Source organism: Talpa europaea (assembly GCF_964194135.1).
Source record: "Talpa europaea genome assembly, chromosome: 6".
In the NCBI taxonomy this organism is placed as follows: Eukaryota; Metazoa; Chordata; class Mammalia; order Eulipotyphla; family Talpidae; genus Talpa; species Talpa europaea.
Window position 1 is genome coordinate 42,012,649 of NC_140072.1, and position 12,469 is coordinate 42,025,117.

The following is a 12,469-nucleotide window of genomic DNA, read 5'->3' on the forward strand; positions in this document are numbered from 1 at the left end:
TTTAATTACAACAACAAATTGCAAATAAAAAAGAATGGAGGGATGCTCGCTAAAAATCCAAGAATTATTATTTGGAAGAAAAGCAGAATTTTAGACAGAAGACTTAAGAAATTGCTCCTGTTGGCAATTCTACCTCATATTTGAAGGTACAGCAATATGTACAACATTTTTAGCCTTTTAAAATACCAGCATGCCCACACACTATCTCAGATTAAACCAAGGAGAAAATGACACATTCTGAAACCATTTTCTAAAGCTTCTTTTCCTGATAACACTCAGGCGCTTACAATCAAATTAATGTGTTTCTAAAAAGCCCAAACACCTCTCCATAAAGAGACAAAGTTGTTCACAACAGCCTGCAGACATTTCTAGATTTTTTAAGCAACACTTACAGCATGGGTTTTTGCTATTTACATTTAGAAAAAGTAAGCTGCTTTTACCATTCATATTAGAAGGAAATACTCCTCAGTGCTTTGACTGATTAAATTGAGGAACAATTTGAAAAACATCACTAGAAGCAGCCCAGTATTTCCCTGATTTCAAACAAATAAAAAATTAGTTAATTCTCTTCCCCCACATTCTTTTGCACAAATATATAGTGTCTCAATCTAATGATACTTAAAAATTGTTAAGCAGTAAAGAAAGGAAACACCCACAGACAAAAAGTCATCATTTCTTCTGAAAGTGGATTTCTTTCTAAAACATAGACCTGCAAATAAACAGTGAAAAGAACTAAAGACAAATAAAGGGGCTCAAAAGAAACACTGAAAAGGTATATTGACTGATAGAAAACTTCACATGAGGAATTTTAATTCAGTGAGAAAAATAAACACATTTGTTGTCAGTTTGAAACATGCTGGGTGACAGGCACTGCTTTTGGTAAACTTGAACTGATGACAATATCAATGTAATAACATCTTCTATGCAAGATAATGTGTTTACTATTTAACACCATCACTAAAATCTGTGATTCAGAATTTGTGCTTCATGTTTTTGGGTTCCAGTTCTTACAATATTATGGCACTGTTCTGGTATTTTAAAGCAAGGAGACTGACTTACGTAAGACAATAGCATTGAGGAACAAACAAACAAAACCTTGAAAGAACACTATAATTCAAGATGACAGGGAATAAGACTAGGGTAACCACCTGAGTTTGTTACTGTAAGACATTTTCTGAATGAGTGTTCTACCCCAGATTATCTGTCTTCCACCTGCTCCAGCATAATCGAATGATCACATTCAAAAAGAACCTGACCTTAACTAATACTTGCCACCCTTTTAAACCACATATATCCCCTTCCCCCGACATAAGGCTTGGGAAATGATGGTGATTTTAGTCATCTGGAAAGAGTGAAACATGACATGGTCTTAAAGTACTTTCTTCAGAACCGTTGTCATTTTAACTTTGTTTTACCACAACTAAAAAGGCCGTGCTTACGGAACAAATTCAAGTGCACCCTCAGTCCTATCTGTCACCTGGGGAATTTCTTCAGAGCAGAGTGGCACAGCATAAAAACTTTCATTGAAGAAATACTCAGAGCATCAAAAAAAAAATTCCCACCTTTTTTGGCCAGTATGTAAGTCAAAATGTGATTTCTTCCATGTTAAAAAGTAATGTTTTTAGCAACAATTCTTCACCTGAAACTACCTAACTTGTTCTTCCCTTTTTTTCCCCCATGAAATGCATTTGTTAGCACAAAGATTTAAAAATACCATGGCTATATTTAGAGATATTCCTAAGTGTAAATAGAGTATATAGTTTTCCTTCTACTTACTAGATAAACCTTTCACTTAAGAACAATCTATCATGTCTGAAATGATGACAATAATTTTGATGGAGTGGTCTGACTGTAAGGGTGAGGGCAGGTTCAACTGTAAAATTAGAAGACTGGTCTTTTTTTTTTTTTTAAAGCAAGTAATAATTTTCCAGAACCTAGAAATAACTGTAACTAGGAAAAAAATAATATACCAGACAGACAAGGGTGAGAGAATTCTTGCCCTGAAACAGGTCTCTCGAATTTCATGTTCTATCTTCCACAAAGAAAAAACAAACAGCTTTCTAGTCACAAAATTAAATATGTAAAAGCAAAATTAAATATGTAATTAAATATGTAAGTAAGAAATTTGTAATATGTTAAATACTAATCTATCCAAATGAACACAGAAGCACGAATTGCATTTCTTGTTAGCAGGAATTCAACACACTGTGCTGGGGATTTGGTGAGCTGACAAAAGGCAGATCAGACAATGAATCTCTACCATCGGACACAAGATGACTTTGGTTATAAACCCAATTCAGGGCTAAATAATTCTCCTCTGACAGAGTCTGTTAGTGCAGTTTAAGAGCACTGTGGATTCCCCTGGACCATGAAGAATGTAGTATATTTCTGAGCCTCAAACCTTTCATTGATGTTGGCTTGAGAGCTGTTTAATTAGCTGTAGGATGCCAACCAATCTCTTTATCAAAGCCAGCTGAAAACAAAACTGAGAGAAACAGCTTGTGGTTTCACAAAAATGTATTTACATGAAGTATATTTTAAAGGGAGTTCGATCATTTGGTACGATGTCATCTGTGATGTGCGGTGGATTTGACATTTACAGATGTCAGGGCTTGTCAGATTTATCTCTAGTCTATACTTAGTTTAGATGTAACCATTTGTGTGAGCAGATCTTTTTTTATTGCTTTCCAGCCTAGAAAACAAAAGAGATTTAACTTTTATTTACTGAACACAAATCTTCTCCATGGCCTCTCACTTCCTTACCTAAGATCTACAAAAAGAAAGTGGAGCCACGGGTGACAAGTGGAATATAAGCCCACTTTCACACCTCGTCACAAGGATGGTGACAGAAGCAGTAAACCACAGTTAATGAGCACAGAGGGAGAGTTATTGATAAGCTGGAGTTTTCTGAAGTGGAGAAGGGTCCGGACCTCTTCAGCCCACGGCTTCACTGTGACTTGTCTTGAGAAAAGCATTCTGATAAGATGGGCTTTCGTTCAGTTTGCTCTTAGAATTGTCAGTGATGACTAGGAAAATGCAGAATGACACCAAACATGTTACTGTGCTGAAAGCTGTCTCAAGAGAAATGATTCCAAAAGAGAAGCAAAAGATCCTGGCAAACAGCTGCCAGCAGGAGCCTTCAACCAGGAACATGGTTCAGGTGCTTTGTTTACAACCAAGAATCAGTGCTCTATATTTTATTGAAGGATGGACTGGTGAATCACCACCCTTTAACTGCCACAAGAATGAAGCTTGGTGAATGAATTAATCACTCATTCACTCTTTTCTAAATGTCACTTTCCATCTTGCCTAATTTGTTGGGAATAGAAATTAAACTCTAGAATCAATTTAGACAACCCATAGCAGCCCCAAGTGAAATCACCACTCTAGAGCCAACAGCACCCCTGAACCACAGAGCCTCATGCCTGGGACCGCACAGACCTTTCAAACAGAAAGGGAAATGGCTGTTGATGTTGTATGAGAAAAATGCACACTCAAAGAGGAGCACCGTCCCTTCAAACCCACCTCCCTTGATTCACGTAAGTGAGGGTTGAGGGGTACCAGTCCCAGAATATCAGTGCAAGGGTTCCACGCAGTTAGCATCCTCATTTTTAAAGGGACAAATGTTGTCTAAAACTGCACTACTCGTCAATTGCTCTCCACAGTTTATTTTTCAGAAGTCTTCTCAAACACATGTCTTTCGTTGTTAATCATTTTGTTTCTTAAAACGTAGCACAAAACCTGTCCTTATAGAATGCCTTTCAGCCACGGGAGAGCCAGGCCAGAGGAAATCCCCACCCGGGGTTCTGACAGAGAAACTAAAAAAGGAAACAGAACAGGACCGGGAAATAGGCAGAGGACAATAATAATTTCGACCTGTTATCTGTCCTGCCAACGTCTTATTAGCGAGAAATAACAACTTTGATTTCTTGTATAAACTCAAAAGCATCTGGCTTTGTTTATTATGAGCTCTCTTCTTCTTGCCGATTCTGTGGCATTCCCTGGTCTCCCCGGAGGGGTAGAGTGAAGGGGTTTCACTCTCTCCTAAGCACCCACGAGTTCTGCATCTAGATTCTGGGAAACCCCATTCTGCCAGCCCCTCTGAGTACAAGAATGAAGTTCTGAACCAGTGCACAGAGATCTCAGGGAGAGCAGATGAGCAAATTCACTTTATGGGCTGGTTTTTGAGAAGGACAAATAAAGAAAAAGATTTACAACACAGCACGAAAGCACTTCGATGGAACTAATCCAGAAGGACAATGTAGCCTGCAAAAGAAAATGTGAAATCTTCCACTTCAGCCAATGAAAGGGACTTCCCATATGGTCGGGACCTCCTTCCCAGGGGCCCGTGGTCACAGACAAGACGCCAGCGAAGCCTGAGAGGCGACACGTTCTGCCTCGCGTGGTCCTCCCTCTGTGGCCGCCTTTGTTGTTGACACTGTTCCCAGTGCGTTTATTAGGCGACACTGCCTGCAAAGCTTGCTTTCTGCCGCTGCCTGTTGCTAGGGAATGAGCCCTAATCGCTTCAAGAGAACAACAGCAGCAACAATCCTCTTTTGGCAATGAGCAAGCACAAATGTCTCAGTTTAGTGACAAAGTAGAAATGATCCTTAAAAACATCCTCCATTACATTTTGCCTCAGAAGGATGGCAACATACGTCCCATTGTGAAATACATATTTTCTTCATCTTAGTGCTGGATTTGGTGCGTCTGGAATGACTCTCATGTCCGTAATGAGTCTTTGTCCTTTGACAACCTTTGTGCCCTAGGTGACAGTGGCCTCTTAGAACTGCTGGCTATGGACCTCACTCACTTGTCAGCCTTTATTTACTTTTTTTCTTTTTTCTTGGAGAGAAAAGCAAACCACATCGTCAAAACATTTAAAAACACAAACCGAAGGAAACTGGGTTTCCAGGCTTCAAGGATGCTATTTACCCACAATTTATTTCCAAGAAGTAACTTGGAAACCATTGTCATTTTTCATTAGGATTCATTTAGAAGCATAACATTGTAGTTGTACCAATTACCTATATTTCCTTCTTGCCAGTGTGAAGCAGAGGGAAGCCTCTTCCCTCAAACACAGACTCACCTCGATTCTTGGGGCACAGTCTCCCCCCATGCCTTTCCTAGGGGTTACCAGGTCTGGCCCTGCTGGTCGCCGTGACTAATAAGAAGCAGGTGGAGGTGGGGTGAGCTGTTTTCACTCTAGATCTTACTTGCCCACACTAAATAGAAGTCCAAATGTCATTCTGTGGTTTGAAAGGCACCTTCTTTCACCTCCCTGGAAGAATGGAGTTTGTCACCCAGCAACACACAGGCCCGTGCCTCAAGCTTCCTAGGTGTTTGGCTCAGAGTCGGCACTGAATGGCTGGGAAGCTGCTTAATGGGCTCACACTTGGTGGGATGGATGCAGCTTCTCTGGAAGTAAGTGCCAGCTCTCTAGCTAGGGACTCACTAAGCTCTAGATTCGACACAGGTACAGCACTCAGATAAGACTGACAGGCACCATCCCGTGAGGTACCATCCTAGGCGCATTGGGTAGATTATTGAATTTGCCCGAACTTCAGTGACAAAGACTGTCATTATTGTCATATACAGGGAAGGAAGCTACCAGAGGGGTGCTTCACTGCAGGTGACGGTAATAGAGAGTAAGGTAAAGACTGCAGGTATCTGTTGGTCCAGCCCATGTTCATGCCTTCACACCACAGTGCCTTCTCCATCATTCAAGTCAGTGGCCACCTCCCACAGCCCACGATACCCCTTCCACAGAGGCTCTGGTGCATGTATCCACATACCTGGCTGCACTGGGATTTCCCCAGGACAGAGCCCATGGCCAGCTGACCCTGTCATGCTAGCACCAAGCACCTTCGCTGGAACACTGCGGACACTCAACATGTGTTTATAGGACCCTCAATTTTTAGGAAGTGGTTTGCCATCTCCTGCACTTAAGGCCTTCCAAGGCAAAGAGGAAACTGGCTTCTGTACTGCATGTTTGAGTTTATGCTAAGAGTAAGAAATCTGCAGGCCTAGAGAAGTTTCATCTCTTCTGCCATGTACCTTAGCGAGCCTCAGGTTCTCACCTGTTGAACAGACTACCTTATGGAGAGGTCGAGTCCCCTGCCCTGTGAGCAAGGACAAGTCAAGCTTGCTTTTTCAGTGATCATGTACACCCTGGGGAGGTGGGGGGTCCACGGGAGGGGAGGGAGAAGGAGTGGCTCCTCATCAGATTGTTCACTCTACCGGATTCCCCAAAGGGGCCTTGGAATCTGTAATATCGTGGGGGCATAGTTTTTCAGAATCACCCCTGAATATTAATCTATTAATTCATCCCATCATTTACCTATTCCAAAGTCCATCCAAGTGACTAGTGCGTGTCAGGAGGAAGTCTTCACATCAATGCAAATTCAAATAAAAATCTGCTCAAAAATTTCCCTGTTAACCATGTCAGCATTACCTTGAAATAAAACAGAAAAGAGGGCTTCCCTGGTGGCGCAGCGGTTGAGCGCTGGGTTGCGAAGCTGCCCGCAGCCTCTGCGGTGCCGGTTCAATCCCCGGCTGCTCCCCGGCCGCTCCCCGGCCACTGGAGGAGGGTCCCACATGGCGAGGAGGGTCCCACATGGCGCGCAGACCTCTCCTGCCCCCCGCTGCTCCCCTCAGCAGTGTACTTCGGTCCTTCTCCCTGCTCTGCTCCCCGCTCTGGCTCTGGTGAATTCTCTCACCCTCCCGTGATTCTGACTGTACCCAGTGCTTGTATAAATAAATAAATAAATCTTAAAAAAAAAAAAAAAACAGAAAAGAAAAACTACACAAAACTTGTTTATTTGATTAAATAACATTTACCGGCCTCCCTGGTGGCGCAGCGGTTAAGTGCTGGGTTGCGAAGCTGCCTACAGCCTCTGCAGCGCCAGTTCGATTCCCGGCTGCTCCCCGGCCACCAGAGGAGGGTCCCACATGGCGCGCAGACCTCTCCTGCCGCCCGCTGCTCCCCTCAGCAGTGTACTTCGGTCCTTCTGCCTGCTCTGCTCCCCACTTTGGCTCTGGCGAATTCTCTCATCCTCCCGCGCTTCTGACTGTACCCAGTGCTTGTATAAATAAATAAATAAATCTTTTTTAAATAAATAAATAAATAAATAACATTTACCTTTGGAAGTTTATATATGTATTATCTTCATAGTCAAAACTAGAACATGTCTGGCACCACTAGTCCAGTGTTCTGCTGAAAATTCTCATGGGCAAAGATCATGAAAAATAAGTAAGGACACTTGATGAAAGGTGGCTGCTGGCAAATCATGAGGAAGGGCTTCTCTGGCACACCAAGAGTCTATGCTAAGGTGCGGTGGTAGGCCACGAGGATTGGGCGGTGGGCAGCAATCAATTAATGGATTAATTAATCACAAGGAATCCAATGTGTTTTTTCATAAAAGTTACTTCTAACTTTAGATTAGATTAATGACATTATTATTTCTCCTTTGTTCCTAATTCATAAAGTCTTTTATATATATGGTCGCTTCTGAACTTTAAAACTATCCAGGAAGACAGATGCAGACTCAGTCTCATTCAATTGTTTGTTTATTTAACAAATGTTTTTACAGACAGGAAAGCCTAGGAAAGTGGGTTGCTTGGAGAAAACACAGTGTGGAGCCTCAGGGCCAGGCCTCCTGACTCCATATCCTTCAGTTACCTGGAGGCTGCCCTGATGGCGCTGCCTGGCTCCTCCAGAGGAGATAGTGCCCTGGAAAGTACTCAGATGCCTGAGGACAGGAAGAGAAGTGGGTGAAGTATAGGGTTTGATGCCAAGGAGCTGGTTCCTAGCATTAGGCTTTGATTCAGTGCTGAGGTGCTGTTTGTGTAGTCTATAGTCAAAGTCCCCAGGTTGGGAATGAAGAAGGCATCCACATACATGAATCAAATTCATCAGTCTGCTATGTGTGCTGTGCTATGCTATCTGAGGTCCATGACTAGGTATCCATAGGGAGTTATAGAAAGATAACAAAATAATATCCATCACCTTTAGACTTGGGAGTGATTAGCAAGGTAATTCACATGAATAAAAATTATATGCATTTAAAAACATACACACCCAGATACATACATACACACCACATGCACATGCTACAGATACACACACCACACACCACACCACATGCACACATACCATATACACCACACACACACACATGCACACACCACACACACAGACAAGTGATCAGGTTTCTGGACCCCCAACACCCCCACTATCAGTGTCACTAGCTGTGATATTAGCCAAACTCAAGCTGAGAACAGAATATTTTGTGCAGCAAGAACAGAAGGAAAAAAAGGATAAGTTGAGCTTTCTGTCCCTTTCCTGGGAAAGGCTAGGCTTTGTCAGGCCCACTTTAGACTTCCCCCACTGGCCCCTCTTATCCCACATCTGCACCCATTGCTAAAACTACCACCCCACCCCAGCCTCACTGTCCCCAACCCTCTTGCCATTCCCTCCAAGGACTGGGGAGGTGGACTGTGGGCATCAGACCACTGAGTTCAGCCTCCCAGACCACAGTCCCAGGCTCTCCTGTGTTCACGAAACACAAAAAGCAGGATTTCAAGCCTCGTGTCTGCCCAAATTACAGGAGAGAGGGTAGGGGAAGTGATGTTCGGAGACAGGCCCAGCCCTCTCTAAGGGGAGCCCTATAATTGTTTCCCCTTAACTAGGGTCTTCCCGCTTGGCCCACAGTCACACTCGGGGAGCCGACCACCTAGGTCTTGGGGAAGGTCAGCGGGCCCCAGACGACACCCCCTCTCAGAACACCCAGGGTGTCATGGCTTTTCTAATTCTTTCACCCTTTTGGTTATTCTGACCCATCACGTTGGTGTGGTGGCCAAACACCGACCACATATCACCCACTTGGTGGGAGTGCGATCCTCTCTGAGTCACACTACATTGGAAAAAAAGCTGTGTTTCTGATATTTGCTGCTCACCATATTCGTCTTTTCTTCCTGTAGCTAATCTATTAAGGGTTAGTTTCACTGTTTAATTCATCTTTTTTTTTTAAAGGAACATATATCAAAATATCTTTTTTAAAAATTATTTATGTACGTTGTTTTAAGCATACAGAGAAAAGGGAGAAGAAAAAGCAAGAGGAAAAGGAAAGGAAGGAAGAGAAGTTTGGGACGGAAACAAGGAAGGAGGGAAAGGATCCTAAGAAAGGGAGGAGAGAGATGAGAAAGCAACACAGACACCGGCCTTATCCAGGCAGAATGTAAAAATCAATTGTAGATTTTTTTTTGGAGAAAAAAAAAGGAGCTTTGGTCATGGTCTATCACTGTTCTACAAGGTGCACTCCTTCACGTTGGGAAATGTCGCTCCTACCTTGTTATAAAAACATTGCTTTGCCTGCCCAGCCTTGTGACAGGACTATTTTAAAAGCAGGTCAGTACACGAAGCCAGAAAGAATGATCTGGAGACTGTAAACATGACATGGGAAACCTCTGCTATGGAAATAAATCTCCTGGACTGCAGGAGAAGGCATCCGAAGGGATGATCAAGGTGGCGGGGGGCATTTCCGGGCCATTTTAATAAGCTGGCATTTAATAGACAATGTTCTGACCTTTATGACATTTTTGCAAATCATTTGGAAAATCAAAAGATTATAATAAATAAAATAAAAGGTACTCCGATTATGAATGTCTATGTACTTTCTAATTGTGACCCCATAAATACTACCTCATGGAAGAGGCTTTCACACAAACACTGATGGCTGAGTTTGGAAAGTTACAACCTTAAACTGAATTAAAAAAAAAAAAAAAAGCTCAAGTTCAGGAACAGGAATATGGAAGGGGGAGCCAAGCTCCCAGGTGCTCTGGTCCAGATCCCAATATTCTAGTTGGAAGGAGCTGTGTAAAAATCTACCGTGGCCCCTGGACCCAGCAGCCTGGACCAGCCCAGTTCTCCTCCAGCACATACCCTGTCCTGCTCATTAGCTTTTCCTTCCAACTTTCTTTGCAATGTCACTAGATTTAGTTGATAGTTTTTCTCTGATAAGCCCATTTCATCCTCTAATGGACACACCCCGGTTGGAAGCTGATTTCTAATAGTAAATTCCAGGATGTTCTCTCTTGGTTTCGCCCCATTACTCTGGCTACCCTTTACACCATATTAAACACCTCCTTTCTCTCCTGGGTATCAGTAACCTTCACATATGTGAGAGTTCTATTCTTTTTCTTATCTGAGCTCCGCTCAGGCAAATTTAAGATATTGACTTCTTGAGAGCCTTCTTAGCTATGAAGCTGATCTCTTGGTTCCTTCTGTCACTTCAAGTTTTATTTCCTCCATTTAGGAGTTCCCAACTCAATGTGTGTGGTCCATCTCTGAAGAAGCTCAGAATCAGGAAAACATTTATCAGATTAGGAAAAATATACTTTAGCCTATAATTCCCAGTTAGATAATTGCAAAGCTAACCACAGAAGTAGTAGCTCAGAACAACCCGACATTGAAGGTGATGTTTCAGGCTTCCTGTCGGTAGGGTTTGTAATCTGCAATTCTGAATCTACCAGCAGTACTGTCATTCATGATCCACTTTTCTGAATGGTATTCACATGGATCATGGATGGCACCGAGCAACCGTTTTCCCCTGCAAGAGGTATTTTAGAAAGCGAAAGGCAAGCTGAGTTGTTAGTTGTGGTGCTGCCTCATTTGGAAAAAAAAAATACGTCATGCTTTTGTTTCACAGAGTTGCCTGTCTCACACATTCGAAATTTGTGGTCCCTCACTCAGGCAATTTCTTCATTGTGATGCAGCCTCCACCCAGAGTTAATGGAGGCCTACGTTGAGCACGTGTTACAATAAAACCATGCACTGTTACAGTGCTCGCTGTCAGGAAGTAGGTGGGACAACAGGTTGTATGGAATTAAACAGAATTAGTATTAATTCCACCAGATGGATTAAAAAACTATATCAAACGTGGCTCAAGAATTTGGTGAATGAAGGGATATATATTGGAATACAAAACAAAGGCACACCATGGAAAAGACTTGGGAATTTATATTCCAAGACCATAGGGTAGTTATTAAAATTTGTTTCATAAGGGTTTAGCTCTCAAGCTAATTTAAACCACTTCCAAAAATTACTTGGATCATTCTCACATATATTCTTCCCTTAGTAAAATGGTACACTCCAGAATTGCCAATGTAAACTAAATTTGAATTAAGGCTGTAAAAGTCTGTGCAGACACTATCAAATCCAAAGTTCACACAGAGCAACAGATTCTCCTGCTCTCCACTTAGAGAGCCGGGGGCCTGTAAACCGCTGCCGGGGAGCCACTTAGGTTTCAAACATGATTGTCCCATGAAAGAAAAGCCTCCTGGTCTAATGACACTCTGAGGTCACGGGGCACAGTGGAACCAGCCTCTGGTCTGCGAGCCTTCCCCCAGAGAGGCACCCGGCTAACTCATGAATTGTCTAGATTAAAGGCTGCAGGATTAAAACATCCTTGCTGCAGGTCTTTATCACAAAGCTGATCTAATCAACGGCACGTTTCCTCAGAACGAGGAGGAATGAGTATTCTGGGGCGAGGTTACAAAGGGTCAACAAAGAGGCCACAACTGGGCTCCCACCAGCACTCGGGGGTAATATCTGCTCCCCGAGGCCTCACCTCTGCGTCTGTGAAACCAGAGATTCTGGACTCAGTGGTGGCTCTTGAGACTTTTCCCCATATAATTACTATAATTCCTTGCAAATCACATCTAGCATCTAACTATTAGATATAGTAACTCAAAAGCCCTGTTTTTATGCATGTGCATTTTTTTTTAACTGTGGAAAAGTACACCTAACATAAAATTGGCCATTTTAACCATTTTAAAGCATACAATTCAATGGCATTAAGCACCTTTACAATATATTGTCCAACCGTCACCAATATCTACCTCCAATCATCTCAAACAGAAACTCTAACCTTTCAAGCAACAGTTCCCCACTAATCCCCAATAATGATAACCTCTTTTGTACTTCTTTTTTCTTTGAATTTGACAACACTAGATATGTCATATAAGTAGAATCATATGCTATTTTCTTATATTCACAAACACCCTGACTTTCCTAAGGATTGAACCAATTATAGTTTATTTGATCCACTGTCCTTCTTCTATTCCACTCTATGTAAATTACATTAAAATAGAGTGACTTCTCAAGGGCAGTTGATATGAGCAATTCTTTCTCTGATTTGAAAAATGGAAGTTGAGTCCAAACATCTAGTTGCATATAAAGCATCTGTGCAGGGACACTCTCCACTAGAAACATCAGAGGTGCTATTTGGGTTTGGTAAAAGACATACTTGTAAAACTTGCATTTTACAAGTCATTTCAGAAGTAAAATAAACCAGGCTGCTAGCTCATATGACTGTGAGTCGAGGGGACAACTGAGGTTGATTATTTAGCATTAAAAAAAAAATTAAGAAAAATAGGAGGGAAGAGTAAAAGAAATTTTCCTTCCATA